This window comes from Carettochelys insculpta, chromosome 18, assembly GCF_033958435.1.
Source record: "Carettochelys insculpta isolate YL-2023 chromosome 18, ASM3395843v1, whole genome shotgun sequence".
NCBI lineage: Eukaryota > Metazoa > Chordata > Testudines > Carettochelyidae > Carettochelys > Carettochelys insculpta.
The window spans coordinates 8,467,833-8,486,034 of NC_134154.1; the positions used below are offsets into that span (position 1 = coordinate 8,467,833).

Consider the following 18,202-nt stretch of genomic DNA (forward strand, 5'->3'; position numbering starts at 1 on the left):
ACCTCTTGATTACCCAGATGTCCTGAGATGATGAAGGCCAATCAGGTCACTTACTCTCCTAGTTTTCTGGGTTTTTTGCCCTGTCTGGCTTTAATGTCTAAGGAAAGGGGTCCCCCTTCTTTCAGTCTCAGCTGTGCCTTCAGGATGACTTCCTTGTGTGAGCAGAGAGTTTGCTAGCTCTCAGAGGTGGCATGCGTTGTTTGTGTGTGATTTGTATTAGTGGCAGAGAGGCTGTTTTTCTCTGTGATAGCTGTCTATTGTTGCAAGATTCTTAACAATACGCCGAGCAGTGGGATGCTCATAACCTTAGTTATTATTGGACCTTTGTTAAACCCACAACATTGGTGGCCTCATGAATAGCAACTCAAAACACATCTGGGCCTACAGCTGACCAATAACCTTTCTAATATGTCTGCCTTCCCGGGCTCCCGTTTATGACGGAAGCACACCCAGCATCAGGGCTCTTCTGATAAAAGGAGAGGTGACTACATGACCGCAGGAATAATCCGAGCTGGGTTAAATAACAGTCTGCTCCATGCCGTGCTCCAGGAATAAGTACAGGGCCTTGAGATACCATTTGTCCTTTTAGAATGGCTCTAATATAAGGATGTCTCCAGATGCTTCTGCTATTAGCACCATCCTCTTGAGAAGGGAGCAAGAGGACAGATAAGGGGCGTGGGAAGGGAGCAGCATGAGGGGAAAGGACTGTGAGCCTTGATTAGAGCTGGGAATAGCACAGGCAGGTTATACTGGCAACAGTAGACACTGAACTCTCCCCATGTATCTCTGGCCTGACCCATAGCATTCTGCCAGTCCAGTCCAGTCCTTTGTGGGCTCAGGGACCAAAGATTCTACCATTGTACATTTAACATTGCCTGTAACTCCCGCTGTTCCGGTCATGTGGAACCAGACCTTTAAGTACCTACATGGAGAATGAATATCTTCAAGGACCAGGGAAAGGTCTCATATGATCAAGGGGCTGGAAGTGGATGCTAGACAAAATCAGTCTCATACTAAGGGGTCAGTTTTCAAGAGTGAAGGTAATTAACCATTGGCGTAATTTTACCCAGGATCCTGGTGGGTTCTCCATTACTGGCAGTTTTTTACGAACAAGATTGGCTGTTTTTTCCTAAAAACTCTGCTCTGGGAATTACTGTGGGGCGGTTCATTCTCCAGCCTGTATTGCACAGGAGATCAGACTGGATGATCACAGTGATCCCTTCTATGTATCTGGTAACCGTATTGGTGGTTTTTGTTGTTTGACCAAATATCCCCCAGGTAATAGGCAAATTCACTTGTGCTTGACACCCAAGCCCAAGATTTAGGTTCGTCTCTGCAGTGGAGAAAGACTGTTGCGCTAAGTGACACTTTTGCAGTGTTTTGCACACTGTGCAAACATGGATTGATTCTCCCAACTCTCTAACAAGGCAGCATCAACATTGTACTTATGTTGCGGATGTGAAACACAGGAGTGTTAAAATGGTGTGTCAGCCTGTCAGTAAAAGGTATGGGACTGAGAGTGATTGGAAGCCCTTTGAGGCAGGGGCACTGTTGACTTGCTTTGGGTTTGTACAGCTCCTAGCACAATAGGATCTGGACCATGACAGGGCTCCTAAGAGCTACCACGATGTATAGGATTAACAACAATTGTGGCATTCCTGTCTTCTGCTCAGTCCACAGTACCTTTACTACGGTGCTGTTGGGGAGGAAAGAACAAACTGGAAGACCTATTATTGATCTCAGAATAGCTGTGAGGTCATTGAGATTATTATGATTTCACACCATGAAATTGAGAAGACAAGCTGGGTTGAGATGCATCTTTTGATGGAAAAATTTCCAGTTGGCTTGGGTGGATGGCATTAGCATATTTGGAAATGAGAACTAGAAGGCTGGGGGAAGGTGGGGTGAAATCATAGAGAAGATAAGCTGAGATCCTGGTGAAAAGCTCCAAGCTTCATTTTAAATGATTTTCAACAAGTTCTTTATCAAATAGTTAAGGAGCCAAGTAGAGGCATGGCAAGAAGACCAATGGTTATCTTCATTCTTCCCTGATGACAGCTGGCAGGGGGTCAGCATCACGGTTCCGACTCCAGCCTTTTTTAGGCACTTGTGGGAGACAACTTAAGCCTGGCTTTGCAGGGTTGTGTGTGTGTGGGGTTTCCCTCCTCCCCCCTTCCTTTCTTATTGTCTTTTATTGCAGGGCAGATTTCTCGCTGAGCATCTCTGTGCTCTGTAGCAGCAACGAAAAGGATTAGCGCAAGCAGAGCATGTAGGCTTTAGAGAACAGAGCAGAGTTTGGTTTCAACATCTAATTCAATTTGTTCTGCCGAGATTGAAATATGAAATGGTTGCCAGTCAAACGTTCAAAGGCACAAGGGGTGGGGGAAGGGAGGCTTCTCACATTTAAATTTTAATGAAAATTAATTTAACCCTTTGGTATGTTTTAAAACATGTTATTTCCCACTGGTGTATCGGCTTTTCCACTTTGAAAGTAATGAAGACTTTCTTTTCCCTTAATGATCCTTATCTCGTTCAGTAGTTGGCATTGGCCAATTTTTCAGACAATTAAGTTTCAGACAAATTTCTTTTATGTTGTTGGGGGAAGTTTTTATGTGTAAGTACATATATAATATATGTATGTGCGTATACATGCATGCATTGTCATGGAGGCACTGATCACAGCTACACAGTTCTCTGCCTGTGAGTGTGAGAGAGATTGGGAGACAAAATATTAGAGGGGCAGATCTCAGCTCAGCTCCATGGTACAATTTGAGTTGACTTCTCCTGTGAGAGCCAGGATTCAACCTCTTTGTTATGTATGAAGAACACCGTGCATCCTGCCCCTGAAATTACAGCACTTGCTCAAAAGGAATTTTTTGACAATATGCAAATATATACACAAGTATATCCATTAATTAGTTTAAATTGAAATGAACTTTTAAGTGGGTCCTTTAAGAAATTTAATACCCCCATCATAAGATCTTTTTTGGGTCTCAGTGAACCAATAATTATGGAATAATGCAAATTTTTCTCACTCTCCTTATTGCTAATTAACCAAATATTCCTGTTCTGCTTTTTCACCTTCTGTGCCATGTCAGCATGATCTCCATCTCAATGTGTCTATTTTGTCTGGGAATTATTAGTAAAATCATAGGGCTGGAAGGGACCTCACGGGTCACCTAGTCCAGCCCGCTGCTTCAAGCAGGATCAACCCCCGCTAAGTCATCCCAGCCAGGACGTTGCCAAGCCAGGACTTAAAAACCTCGAGGGATGGAGAATCCAGCACCTCTCTAGGCAACACATTCCAGTGCTTCACCGCCCTCCTGGGGAAGTAGTTTTTCCTAATATCCAACCTACACCTCTCCCTCTGTAACTTCAAATCATAACTCCTTGTTCCTGCCATCTGGCACTACTGAGAACAGTTTCTCACCCTTCTCTTTAGATCTCCCCTTCAGAAAGTTGAAAGCTGCTATTAAATCACCCCTTAGTCTTCTCTTCTGTAAACTAAACAAGCCCAAATCCCTCAGCCTATCCTGATAGGTCTTGTGCTCCAGCCCCTTAATAATTTTTGTTGCCCTCCGCTGAACCTGCTCCAGCATATCCACATCCTTTTTATACTGGGTCCCCAAAACTGAACTCAATATTCCAGGTGTGGGCTCACCAGCGCCGAATAGAGGGGAACAACTACTTCTCTAAATCTGCTCAAAATATCCCTCCTAATGCACCCTAGCATGCCATTAGCCTTCTTGGCTACAAGGGCACACTGTTTACTCATATCCAGCCTTTCATCCACCATAACCCCTAGGTCCCTTTCCGTGGTACTGCTGCTGAGCCAGTCGGTCCCCAGCCTATAACAATGCTTGGGATTCTTCCACCCCAGGTGCAGGACTTGACACTTCTCCTTATCGAACCACATCAGATTTCTTTTGGCCCATGGAGATACATACACATCTCATAGAGCTGGAAGGGACCTCAGGAGGTCATCAAGTCCAGTCCCCTGCCTGCTTGGCAGGACCAAGCACCATCCCTTTTTTGTTTTTTGGTTTTTTTAAATCTATTTGCCCCAGATCACTAAATGTCCCCCGCTGGATTGAGCTAACAACACTGGGTTTAGCAGGCCAATGCTCAAACCACTGAGCTATCCCTTAGTAGTAGAAGTAGTTGTAGTTGTTTTAAGACAGCACCTAGCAACCCCAGTCATGGATGAAGATTCTGTTGTGTTAAGTGCTAATATCCCTCCACACAGACTCTGCTAGTTCTTCCAACATCCCAGGAAAGGGCTGGGAAACAACATTCACCTTGTCCGCTGCTCTGGTTTCTTCTTTGATTTCTGTTGGGTTTTTTTTTTTTCTCCCACCTGAGCCTCCTTTGTTCCCCCTTCCTTCTCGATGACTCTATTTACTGCTCATATGCAAATTAAGGCAAACATGAACTCTTCTGTTCAAGACATGCATTTTGGACCTGTTCACTGCAGCGTGGGTCGTGAACATGAGCCCTCAGCATCATACTGGGGAGTCATCTCTTCACATGTTAGATCAGGACAATATTGAGCAGCACATTCTGAGTTTTCAAATGAAACCTTACAAAAGAGTACCTTGTGCCAAGGTCATTATAGCTCACCCAGGGGTACATTCTGGTACGAGGCCTTGCATACGTCCCGAGTCAGAAATCAAAGGAAAAAGCAGAGCAGCGGACATGGCGATGCCAGAAGAACTCACGTCAGCCTGTTTTATTGCTCATTGCCTTTCCACAGCCAAGCCCCAGCCAGCTGCTGGATCGTCGCAAGGGTGTGTGACCCTTTATTCTGGTGGTTCGGTGCCAGGGTCATTCTTCTCTAGAACCCAATAGCTCTGCTTATTGACCCACAGCAGAAAAAGTGCTGGTGTTGCTTGCTGCAGCTTTGCCCTTTCTGCACTTCTCTCTGCAGCATACACGCCCCGCACGATCGCTTGTCTGTCGAGGTGCTACTGGATTATCAAAGCAATTGCAAACCGTGCGCCAGGGTTCTGGAAGAGGCTGCCTGCAGCTGAAGCATGAGCACGTACTGCAATCTGTGCGTGCGGGCGGAGGGGCTCGGCTCAGGCACCCAGCCTGTCACATTCCCTGTAGCTGCACGATGCTTGCAAGCTGAAGCAGGCAACTTGGCGTTTCAGCTGAAGTTACCAAAGTCTTTCGAAGGACAGTTATTGATGAGCCTGCGGGATTCCTTTCCCATGAGTGAGCTCTCGTTTAGCGTAATACGAATAATGCCTGAGTTCAGTAGATCTTCAAGCACTTTGTGAAGGAAGTCACGGTTGTTATCCCCATTATCCGATGGGGAAACTGAGGCATTGGCAGACTAGATGACTTGCCCAAGTTCACTCTTGAGGCCAGTGGAAGAGCTAAGACTAGAGCAGAGGTTCGAGTTTAGTCCGGGGCTCTGACCACTAGGCAACGCTGCTGCCATTCCCTTTAACTGTTAAGAGCAGCTAAGAAATGTGGGGATAGTGTGAGGTTATCAAGTACTGTGTGAGGGCTTCCCTGAGTCATCTCAGAGTTTGTGACACAACAGCTAGGGCTGGATGTGGAGTCAGCTGTGCCGCTGACTCAATGCATCATCTCTGTCAAGTTGCTTAACCTTACCCTGGTTTCCCCATCTGTAAAATCCCTTGTAGTTCTCCAGCTGGAAACCGCAGCATTCAGTGAGTGCCAGTGATGATTGCTGTAGAGTCCACCATACAAGTCCCCACTGTTTGTGCAGGTGTGATTGTGATTTCTTTGTAGGGGTGGGAGGGCTGGTTTGGTTTTTGTTGTTGGTGGGTTTTTTTAATGTAGCATTTTGGATTCTTTTCTGAGCTAGTAATTAGTTCCTTCATCATTATTTATGCCCTTTAAATTTTAAAAACCCTCTGCTTACACTGCTGGAGAACCTGGAATCAATTATAGAATATTGCGTGGCAGCCCTAAACTACTCCTGCCTTGTTGGACTTCTGCTCTCAGCGTCATAATCCAGTGCTATGTGCACTGGGCTGGGATGTGTCCTTAAGCCTCCTGCACCCAGCAGTCAAAATGCTCCAATTCTCTGACCTTCTGGATGGTGTTGGCTCACTGTCCCCTAACTCCCAGCTTCCGTTCCCGCTTCAGTTTAAAGCATTCCTCCCCTCAGCCTTTCGGTGGCTGCCAGGAACACAGTGCTAACATCCACCTGCATTACTGCATCCCATCCCAGTGAACATCAGTGCTGATTGTGGCAGATCCACATGTGTCTATTCAAGAGTAAATTAAGGCTTGGAGAAGCTACAATCTGCATTTCCAGTCTCTCTCTCTCTCTCTCTGTGTGTGTGTGTGTGTGTGTGAGAGAGAGAGAGAGAGAGAGAGAGAGAGAGAGAGACCGCCTGTCTCCTATTTTCCCTAAATATATGCATTCAAAGGGGAGAAAAACCACATGGCAGAGGCTGAGATTTCAGATTTATCCATTCATGAATAATAATCAGGCTCAGTAATTCACAGTAAATGGGTATCCAAATTGGCTAATAAGGAAGGCTTTCACCCCAAACTGGAACTGGGAGAGAGGTAGAGAGAATATCAACAAATGTTGGCTGAGGCATATGTGTACACGATGTGACCTGAATCGGTGAAATATGCAAACAAGCGCTGTACGCCGATGAAATAGCATCAGAATTTGTCAGCAAGGCATGGAAATGGAAGGGGCGAGTATGGAGAGCAGACATCTTAACACTCCTCATGAAGGCATCGGTAGCAAGTGCCTTCAGTAGTTGATTCCAGCATCTGCCCCGGAGCTGGTGCAATAGCTCCGTGTCACTTCCCTTTGCGCTCTAGAGGAAGGTCTAGAATTGTGTTGCTGCTCTCTGCGGTGAAGTTAGGAGCCTTGGTGTAGGAGCAGGAAGAGAGAGGTAGAAAACAGTCCTGTGGCTTCTCGCCTGGTATATTTGAGCCAGTTTGTGGTGTTCATCATGAATGAACTACGCAAGCCAAATGGAGCAGGAGTTTTCTAGGCCTTTAAATGATCCTGCATTATCTGGGAGGTTGGGCTCAGTTATCAGAATGGTCCCTTCTGGCCTTAACAGTCATAAAGTGGTGTTTTTGCTAGTGCCGGTGAGAACACAGTTTTGCGGAAGGGAGAAAGGTGTCTTGCCTGAGCTGTAGAATCCACCAGGCTCTTTAAGAAGTCCTGCTTTGGAGGGAGTCTCTCTGCCGGGAGTGTCAGACACTCCCAGGACTCTGTGATGGGTTGCCCTTGATAGTGACACTGGCCCTGCACACTCAAAGTCTTTCCAGAGAGAAGGAATGGCAACCAGGTTCTGTATGCCTGTGTGGTACAGTTGTTGTCTAGCACTCAGAGAAACATGAATCTATTGGTCTGCAGAGCTCTGTGGAGGTACAGAAGATATCCAGATGGACTAGAAATCTGGGAATTTCCATCTCTCCTCCAACTACCTTATAGTCCTAGGCTAGGCCAGAATCATCTGAACTATGAACTCAGGAGAAAAGATTGGGGAGTTCTCCTTCCCTTCCCCTGGCACTAATTGCTTATGCTCCTTTGCACCTATTTCCTTCTGGAATTTCAACTGGAGAGAGACCTGCGGAACTGTAATTCTCTCTCTGCGAGGGTGAGCATCTCCCCGCATCATGTGAAAAGATAAAGAACTGTTAGAACTCCAGAACCTTTGCCCTCACTGTCTACCTCCTCTTCCCTCTCAGCTGCAGATTCTCCTTTCTTCTTGCCATTGCTGTCCGCAGCCAGAGAGAGAATAAAGGCGTCTGGCGCAGAAGGCGGTAATTCACACGAGAGGCTGTGAGCTTGTCAGACTGTGGCAATGCAGCTTGAGCTGATGGTGTGCGGCAGCAGAATGTGAGAGCCTCTCGTTTCCCTCCTGTTGGTGGTGGTGTTCTGCAAGCCTACTGCATGTGTCACAGGAGATGGGAGCAGTTCCCATCAGATCACTACAATGCTGTAAGGCTGAGCTACAAGACTGAGCAAAGGGATGTGTAAGTGGCCGCACACTTACATGGTGTTGCCTGTAAACCTAAGTGTTGTTGGAAAGATGAGGAAGAGGATCTGCGGTGAATTATACATATAATAGGGAGCTGTGCTGAGAGAGGCTTGTGTGTCATCCTGTGAGCTGTCTTATAATAAGGAACAAGAGGGCGCTCAGTGGCTCTTTCCCTTTTTAACTTGTGGAACTCACTGAGGCAAGATACTGCTGAGTCAAAGATCTTGGTGACAATTTTAGTAAAAGGGTAGAGCCAGGAATAAAACTAGCATTTGGTTTTCCACTAGCATGCAATTAGAGGAGCTCCCAGCCTCATCCCAGGTGATAAAACCATCAATGGACTAAGCTTAGGGAGCAACTTAGCTCAGTGGCTTGAGCATTGGCCTACTAAATCCAGGGTTGTGAGTTCAGCCCCTGAGGGGGCTATTTGGGGCAAATAGAAGAAAAAAGGTGGGTGGGGATGGTGCTTGTTCCTGCCAAGAGGGCAGGGGACTGGACTCCATGACCTCCTGAGGTCCCTTCCAGCTCTATCAGATGTGTAACTTCCTCCTGTGATATATTGTGTCACATGAGTGTATTTATGGGAAGTGTTGAGGTATTTCTCTGCTGTCCTACGTCTTGCATTGGCTGCTGTTGGATATGGACCACGGCAGACCCAGAAGGTGCAGGGAGTGAAGTGTTTCAGAAGGGTTGTAAGAGGGGAGGAGTGGATGCTGTCTATAGTGACTATCCAGAGCCCTTAAGAAACAATGGGGTTTTTGGTATCAGTGTGTTCCAGGACATACAAGATCTAGGGCAGAACTTCCCTCATAGACGGAATGTTCCACAGTTGTGCAAGGTTTCTGGAACTATGATATCCAGATGTTGGTCCTGGCCACTGTCAGACAAGAGACCACACCGTGCTGATCTCATGTGGCAATCTGTATATTCCTGGAGCTGCCGGAAGAGACCGGGTCAGTCTTGCTTAAACCCACCTCAACACGCATCTTGAAACCTTATTCTGTGGCTGCCGGTCCTGCTGCCAGGGTCCCTGTATGATTGTTTCTAAGACGGTAAGGCCCCCACTCAGTGAAGCACTTGCTCAAATTATTTAGAGTCCGCGGGAGTCTGTGGTTAAACGTGAGCACATGTTTAAGTGGAACATTTTCAGAAATACCTATTTTTTTTAAATTGACAGAAGTACTTACAAACAAGACCACACGACAGAATTGTCGACTTATGTTATGTTGCTGCACAACTGTGGCAGTAATTACATCAGTTTTACATGGCCACACTAGCGGCTTACGACAGTGGTGAGCGTTCTCTCCAGGAGCTCTTGAGCTAGTTCAGCTATCGGGCCAGAGCCCTGTCACGTGGGAGGTGCTGCCCACGAGAGCCCCATTGCATTTGGTGGGGATACTTCCTGCCAGAGCTGGGCAGTGGGGTTCTGGCTGTTAGCCACCAGAGCAGTCTGGTGTAAGCAATGAAGTGCCTACACTGCATTGACAGCCTAAGTGCTCAGCTTCTCATGCAGGTGGAGTTATTAGGTTGGTTTTGTTGGGGACTTACCATGGCAGGACCAACATTGTAGTGTAGACCAGCCTGAGTCTTATTTGGATTAAAAAAGTCTTTTAATACAGCTGAAGCTCATAGGTTACCTCTGTCCTTCTGAGAACTTTATCCTACTGTTTTGCACAACTGAACCCTAAAAGACTTTAAACATGGTATTTTCTGTTGTCTGGCCCCTCTGCAATCCTGGAGAACCTCTCTCGTGCCGGGGTCTGATCTGTTCGACCAGGCTTGAGCAACAGTTGTTGAAGGGGGCCACTCCAAGACTGGCACGTAGTCAAGGGCTGCGCTTCTCTGCGGAGGAGGTGTGGGGTCTGGGGTGGAGGTTGGATGAAGGAGGTGTTTGTAACCTGGGGCAAGAGATTGGGGTGCTGGAGAGGCTGTAGGGTCTGGGAGGGGCTTTGGGTGTGGGTACAGGAGAGGAGTCTGACCTGGGGGAAGGTCATAGGGGAAGTGCAGGGTCAGGGATGGGGTTGGCCGTGGGGCAGAGGTGCAAGGGTTGGGTTGTGCCCTAGGGCAGAGGTGCAAGAGAGGGAGCGGAGTGTTGAGGTGAGGGAGGGGCTGAGGTGCCAGGTGCAGGCTCTGGCCAAGAGGCACTCACATTGGCAGCTCTCTGCGAGCAGCCCGGTGGGACCCCAGGGCAGGCTACCTGCCTCCTGCACCCCTGCTTGCCACTTGAACTACAAGGCTGAATGATCCATGTGCTCTCTGAGCACCACAAGCCCCTTAGGTGGGAGGGTGGCTGCAAGCATGGCCCAGGCAACTCCCATTGGCCAGTTTCCAGCCAGTGAGAGATGCAAGATTGTGCTGGGGGTGGGGCAGTATGAGAAGCCCCGCCCAATCTCCAGAGGCACACTGCACATAGTCCCTGGTGCCAGCTGTGCCTTGTTGGGCTATCGGATGGTGACAATACGCTGGATCGGGCATTTTGGCTGGCTGGAACCAGCCCACAGGCCACATTTTGCCCATCCCACATTAGGCCATCAATGGGATATCACAGCAGTGACTTGGCTCTTTCACTCGGTGGGGGTGGGGGAAAGAGGGGGCAATTAGAGATGTATTTTAGATATTTCCAAGGGAAAAATTCGAGTTAAGGTTGTAAATATGTGAATTTAGCATGTTTGGTTAAATCTTTCCATATAAATAACTATAAAAAGGATCTTTGCAGTGTTCTAGGTGCCCTGACAAAATGAATGGTATTTAAACTATTATAATAGAAATAAAATCCTATTGGCTAGTAAAATAGCCACAGCTCAAATCTACTCTGTGGTTAGTCAGCATTTCTAAGCTGTTAAATTACTTTCTAAATAAAGGCAAAATCTGCAGTAATGTTATCGGTCCCCTTAGTTCTTTTACGTTGCGCATTTCGAAGGGCCGAGATCAGCAGAATACTGTTTGGGTGGGTTGCCACTTATAGGATGGTCACACCACCTTAGGGCGAAGTTTGCCACACACAGGAGAGGACCTGTTATTTTTCAAACACACTTTTCTTCTGCTCTGTGTCTCTGTAACAAGTAGAATCACACAAAATGTAGCATACATGAGAAATCCAGGAGGAGGGCTGTTTTTCTGAGACTTAGATTTTGTTAGTGTGTTGGGATTTCTTTGTGGCATGCCCTGGGATCTGTCTGATGGGTCAGCTGCCCCCATCCTGAAGTTTGTGGTGTTTTGATGCTCCAATTGGCCCCTCGGTTTAAGCCAAGTTTGCCGAAATTGTGTCATGTTTACCACAGCGCCTGGCCTTGCTATGTGAAAGGATAGATTTAGCCCCTTGTCTTCAGGTTTTCATGATGATCCTACACCCTCGTGTTTTCAGCCTGTACCTCTCCACACACTTACACTTCTTCATTGCTGGCAGTCCAGAAACAGATGACACACAGTGTTGAGAGTGTGGGCAATGCCACCTTTTAAATATTTAAAACATTGGCAAAGTAAACTCAACTAGACACCCCTGTGGTTTCGGTGACCTAAAACAACCCACACAAACGTTTGTCATTCAATCAATTTTGCTTTATCTCACTCAGCATGGGATGAATATGCAGCTATGAATTATAGGGTTTGTATTCCATCCAAGGCAGTCAGGTGATTGCCGTAAACTTGGGTGAAATTTGGGTTAGCAGAGCCCTGACCTGAAACACATAAGCACCAGTGTACCCCTAGAGAGAGGATAGTGTTGCAGGTAGCAGTTCCGGTTCCTGTGCCCAGCTATGCTGCTGTTTTCTGGGGTCAACCTCTGCTCTTAAGAGGCTGTGAGCAAGGAGCGGTTCGCAAGGCATGGACAGCAGCTCCTGGGGTTATACTAGGAGATAAGAATAGACTTTTAACTCCATGTGAACCTTGGCTGGATGCTTGGGTGAGGCAGTAGAATGCCCAGTGATGGGGCATTAGCTGAATATTCAGCCAGGCCATGGGATGGCCCTAGCTAAACATGGATCTAGGGTGTGTTCAGTCTGGAAGCGGCTACATCCTTTAGGACTTTGCCATGGTGATGAGGGTGGCCTTGACCAAGCCACTTACACCAGCACTTCCAAAACAGAATGCCTAACCATAAACACCTGAATAAGTTTAGCTTGATCTGTGAGGCTGCTAAGCTGCCCCTGTTTTTTTCAAAGCCAGTGACCTCCAGAAAGTATGTAGGTGCTTAAAGTTAGGCAGCCACATTAAAGGCAAATAGCCAAACCTTTCTGAGACTCCAACTGTAAAATGGAGCTAGTCCCTCTCAGGGAGGTTATGTGACTCAAAGGCTCAGTAATGCAAGATGCTGAGGCCTGCCCCAGATCCAGCCAAGATCCTGTTGCTTAAGTGCTGTTGCTGCATCTCAGTTGGAGTGTTCAGCACCGTTTGAATCATAGGGTTGGCAGAGACCTCAGGTGGTCATCAAATCCAAACCCTGGCTCAAAGCAGGACTAATCCCAACTAAATCCTTCCAGTCAGGGCTTTGTCAAGCTGGGACTTAAAGATCTCTAGGAAAGGAGATTCCACCACCTCGCTAGGTAACACATTAAAGGGCTTCTCCACCCTCCTAGTGAAATTGTTTTTCTTAATACCTGACCTAGATCTCTTCCAGTGCAAAGTGAGACTATTGCTTCTCGTTCTTTCACCACTGAAAACACTCTCTCCATCCTCCTTGTAATCCTCCTTCAGGTAGTTGAAGGCTGCTATCAAATCCCTCCTCACTCTTCTCTTGTGTAGACTAAATGAGCCTAAATCCCTCAGCCTCTTCTCACAGATGTGCTCTGGCCCTAAAACGAAGGCAGGAAGGTAGGCCGAAGTGGAGTTACTTAGGCTTCCTGAGCCCAACTCTACTCTCACTCACACTGGGCTCAACCCAAAGATAGAACCCAATAAATCTTATTCCCCAGTTCTTTACTTTACCCTTCCTCTGGGTTTGGGTCTGTAGCTTGGTGGCTGAAACCTTGGCCTTCACTGCATTGCACTGGCTATTGCAGTTACAAACTGCTGACATGTGCCTGAGCTTCCTGCGAGGGAGTGTATCTGGAGAGGTGCTTCTGATTAGAAGTAAAGAAAATGAATGAATGCTCTCCTCTCTCTCCTTGGCTACATCTACACGTGAAGCCTACATCGAAGTAGCCTATTTCGATGTGGTGACATCGAAATAGGCTATTTCGATGAATAACGTCTACACGTCCTCCAGGGCTGGCAACGTCGATGTTCAACATCGACGTTGCGCAGCACCACATCGAAATAGGCGCAGCGAGGGAACGTCTATACGCCACAGTAGCACACATCGAAATAAGGGTGCCAGGCACAGCTGCAGACAGGGTCACAGGGCGGACTCAACAGCCAGCCGCTCCCTTAAAGGGCCCCTCCCAGACACACTTGCACTAAACAGCACAAGATACACAGAGCCGACAACGAGTTGCAGACCCTGTGCATGCAGCATGAATCCCCCGCTGCAGCAGCAGCAGCCAGAAGCCCTGGGCTAAGGGCTGCTGCACACGGTGACCATAGAGCCCTGCACGGGCTGGAGAGACAGCGTCTCTCAACCCCCCAGCTGATGGCTGCCATGGAGGACCCGGCAATTTCGACATTGCAGGACGCGGATCGTCTACACGGTCCCTACTTCGACGTTGAACGTCGAAGTAGGGCGCTATTCCGATCCCCTCATGAGGTTAGCGACTTCGACGTCTCGCCGCCTAACGTCGAAGTTAACTTCGAAATAGCGCCCGACGCGTGTAGCTGCGACGGGCGCTATTTCGATGTTAGTGCCGCTACTTCGAAGTAGCGTGCACGTGTAGACACAGCTCTAGTGTAGTCAAATCAGGGTCATTCCTACCACAGTTTTCTTTGGATTACTGCACTCTGGATTTATTGCTGGTTTTGCTCACTGAGACCTGCTGGGCTGCATGCAACCAAACCCCTGCACCTGTGCTCATCACCTGCGGATGCAGCGGATGAGCATAAGGGGGCTCTATGTGGAGCACATTGTAGGATCAGGGTCTGGGTCTTCTGTGGGAGCCCAAGTAGACTTTTTTTTTTAATAACATGTGAGGCAAATTAAGCTGCAAAAGCTTTGTTTGGTTTGTTCTTTTCGCCTGGGCACTTTGGGGGCCATCAGGGCGGGATAAGAGGCCGTTGCCTAGAAGTGATTCTAAGAACATAGCAGGGGACTAGATGAGAAAATCCCCACCTGCCAGCCACTGAGACAGGGCCGAGACCTTGCTGAGGGTCAGTTCTAGGAAGCCTTGACGTGGAGCTGTGGGTCCTTTGACCAGCAGGAGAAATGGGATTTGGGGAGCCCAGAGGAAAACCTGTAGTGACGAGGACTATCGTTAAATTGCCATGCGCTCATCTTTCCAGCCATGTGGAAGGTATCCGCGCAAGTTTCACTCACTCTGTGCATCCGGGTTTTAAAAATCAAAAACAGGAAGTTTAAAAAAAGAAATCTGTGTTTAAACTGCCGTGTCTTGAGTCCCTTGTGAGAGGCAGCGGCTGCGTTTGCATTAGATAAAGGCGGGAGCAAGGGGGGATGATAGCAGACAGGATGGCTGAAGGCAAGAACATTGGACTTAGTTAGAATTCAGCCGTTAGATCTTTCCTTTCTCTCTGATGGCTGAGTGTGATTGACACTTACAAATTACCCAGCCAAAAGTGTCGAGTCTTTGACCCCTGAGTAACATCTTCGGCAAGCCTGAGATTTGCCAGCATTTTGTCATCTAATTACTACAAATCCCTTGAAAATTCACTGGCTGGTGAATTTTTAATGCGGGGCAATTTCAATGTGATGCATTGCCCAGATGGGTACACGCGTGTGCTCTTTCACTCCCTCCCCTCCCTCTCTCATTCTCCCTCTCTCCCTCCCCCTTTACTCATTCTCTCTCCTTTTTGCTCTGTCTCCTTCTCCATCCCTGTTACTTACCTTTATTTTAGGTGTTTTAAAACTTTGTCCCGGAACTGGAAAGCAGCAGTGTTCAAGTTTACTGGGCATTTCAGTCAGGGGGCTTTTGGAACTTTACTTAAAGGTCTGTGTTTCTTCTCCCTCCTCCCCCCCGTCCAAGGGCTGTCTGCTTTCAGATGCCTGGGGCTGGTCACTTTCAACCTGTGCCCTCCTCCATGTGATTGGCACAACTACATGTATCAGCCTTTCCTGTGTGTGTTTTGGTGGCAGGAGAGTCTATCCTGCTTTTTAAGCATTGATGAAGAGTAACAATGCTACATCTTCTTGGTTTCTCTGTTCCTTCAGGTCATCTGCTGACAGGCACGGAATGAGCTTGGCTTCTGTCCACATCTGTATTCTGCAACCAAAAGGATTAAGTGCATTTGTTGCCATCTGAACCTGCTGTGCCAGGCCTTTAAACCAGAGGAACAGTTCTAGCATGAGGCACCAACCTGGTAAAACCAGAATCCTTTAAACCCTAAGGAGAAATGCACCATGAAGCTGCAGGTGGAAGATGGGCCTTTTTCATCGACAAGCAACACATGGCAGTCAGCATTCGCCGGCAGAATGTCCTGGTAAACCAGAGGATTTCAAGCTCAAACATTAACTCCTTCACCTCAGCGAGGTGCACACCTGTCAGCACTGAAATTCGGGGAGCTCTCTCTTCAGACTGAGAAAGCTGCACCCCGAGGCAGTGTCAGGAATTTGCTTTTATAACTGATTGATTGTTTCTACCGCGTGGATAATTTATAAAACAGCCATGTTCATTAAAAAGAATGTTACTAAAAAGCTTGTTATAAAAACAGGTGAATTGCTTTTTATTTCTGTTCACCACCCCGGGTGTTTATCTGAGCCCCCTAGGCAGGTGCTAATATCAGTGTTCATCTTGGTGCCTCTCATTTTTGTTCCCATTTGCAGCAGGCAGTGTGCCTTCTTTTCCCTGATCTCAGAGGAAAAGAGAGTTTGACTGTTCACTTGGGGTGCAGGTTTACATATGAACATGACTGATAAAGTATTTCGCTTCATCTTATGGCAAAACTGCTTTGGCTAACAGAGGAAGCGACAAATTACAGGTGTTGGCTGCAAATTCTGTTTGTTTCTATCTGTGTTTTAGAACAGTATAGCTTAAAATAAAAGCCCGTCTTACAGGCTGCCGTGAGGTCTCTGCTACTGGCCAGATTTGCCTGTTTTCCCAAGGGTGCAGACATGAGCCCAGTTCCATCTCCAGTCACAGGGTCTCCTTGCTCACTGGGAAGGAGCCATAGGGCTTCCCGAGAAGGTTACATCTTGTGGCTGTCTGAACTGATTCCAGAGGTTGGAATCAAGGGGTTTCAGAAGCATTCGGCAGTGTCCTGACTGCTCCCATTGACAGCAATGGGCACTTGGCATTGAGATCACTGGGCAGCAGTGTGCGTTAGGCAGAGGTATGGTACTTGCAAAAGTCTCGTTATGAGCATCAAGTGGGGAGGGGTTGCGAGAGGCCAGGTGCTTCCCAGCCTTGAGTGGGGTAACAGGCAAACCTGAGGCCACTGGGGCAGAGTTCAGTTCAGGAAGTGGGAGCCACGTGACTGCTCCTTTCTCAAACACAGGCATCGCGGTTTTCTGCTGTCTTCTCTCCGTTGGGTTGGGAGGCACTGGGGAGGAGTCAGTGATTTTTGCAACTGGTGGCTCAGCCTTTAAAAGGAGAATTTTAAATGGTGGTTTGCTTGCATTGAAAACTTGGGCCAATGCTGAGCAAGTGCTTTTGAAAATCCTACCCCACGTCTCTACTCAGAGGTACTGTGTTACCTGAAAAAGAGCCACGTCATCCCAGAGAGACCTCCTTGGGCTTTGCGGGTCGGTCGCGGTCATGGACTAGAGATGGACATTACTGTGGGGTGTGAGCACTGATGGAGCGTGCGGCCCGGCCCGGTGCACATAGCTAGTCCCAGTGTCAGCCCCAAAGAGCGGATGGTCGAAAAGCTGAACAGCTGGGAGTGCGGTTGCAGCAGGAAATCGAGAGGTGGCGAAGACCTGGTGGATGTTAATCCGGGCTCAGATTTTTCAACCGAATGTAAGAGAAGGGCACCAAAACCACTTCGGTGTCAAATTCTGAACCCTCTTATGTACTAATCTCTCACGCAGTAATTGCTTTGCTGTTCTATATCATCCTTTGTTCTGTGATCTCAAAGCATTTAATGACCCCTCTTTGGAGCCCAGCATGGGGCAGTGTGATGGTTCCTAGGGAGACCCATGGTTGTGAGACACCTCATGCCCACCTGCCCTTCTCATGAGGAAACTGTTCCTGTGAGGGCTCATTTCAATGACCACCCTAGCTGCAGCGGTACAAACTCTCTTCTCCCAGCCTAGGCAGGCTCTGCTGTCCCTCTGCAGGTTAGCAACAGACCCCTGCCAGGAGCACAGAGTAGAAATTTTGACAACAGCCAGCAAATTATTGGGGTTACTTAAAAAATAAAATTGCAGCACAACTGCTAGAGCCTAAACTTAATGAAGATGGTTTTTGTATGGCAAAAAAGCAAAAGCTCTCCCAAAGCCTTCCCAGTGCATTACAGCCAGGCTTTGGCATGATCTGTTCGTGAAGTAAACACACTGACAGCTTACAGGATATGTAGAAAGTATTTCCTGGCCTTCTGGTACATCAGACACCTTGATCTTAATGCTAGCAGACACCCCCCTGCTGTGTGTTCTTTCTTGTAGAGTTTCTGATCTCATATCAACTTTGTACTCTTGATTAGTTGGTGGCGCAATAGGCAAATTGACTTCCATTCTTAGACGCGTTCTACACGCTGGACAGCCAGGGAGGGAGCGTTCATGCATCTGACGAAGTGGGTCTTTGCTCACCGAAGCTTATGCTCCAATAAACCTGTTAGTCTCTAAGGTGCCACAGGACTTCTCATTGTTTTTGTTTTAGGGAGAAAGTGTCTCCTGGGTTTACTGCTTTCTGCTGAGCCCTTTAAGAACACTTGTCAGTGTGTGTGTGTGTGTGTGTGTGTATGCACACGCACACACGTGCACACGCACACACACACACACACACACACACACACACACAAACTCTGTACTTACATTTTTCAATGATTAGGCTGATCTGTGTGAGAGAGGCTCTCAGTACAGACCTTCCATGCCACTCTGGTGAACTAGCATGTCAGTGAAACCAGGTCTTTGTCCCAGACAATTGTATATAAGGCTTATACCCATTTCACAGCCCATCTGCCAATATTTATATAACAAGGTAAGAGTTTGGATCTGCAGTGACCCCTTT

At 47.6% G+C, this 18,202-nt stretch overlaps 1 protein-coding gene across 2 annotated transcripts in view; it reads left to right on the plus strand.

The window, feature by feature from the left end:
- RBM19 (RNA binding motif protein 19) overlaps positions 1–15,736 on the plus strand; it is a 127,600-nt gene extending 111,864 nt beyond the window's left edge. For both annotated transcript variants that reach the window (XR_012647999.1, XM_075012654.1), the window contains exon 25: positions 15,247–15,736. The gene's annotated coding sequence lies outside the window, so the exon portion shown is untranslated. The remainder of the gene's footprint in view (positions 1–15,246) is intronic.
- Positions 15,737–18,202: the final 2,466 nt, after the last annotated feature.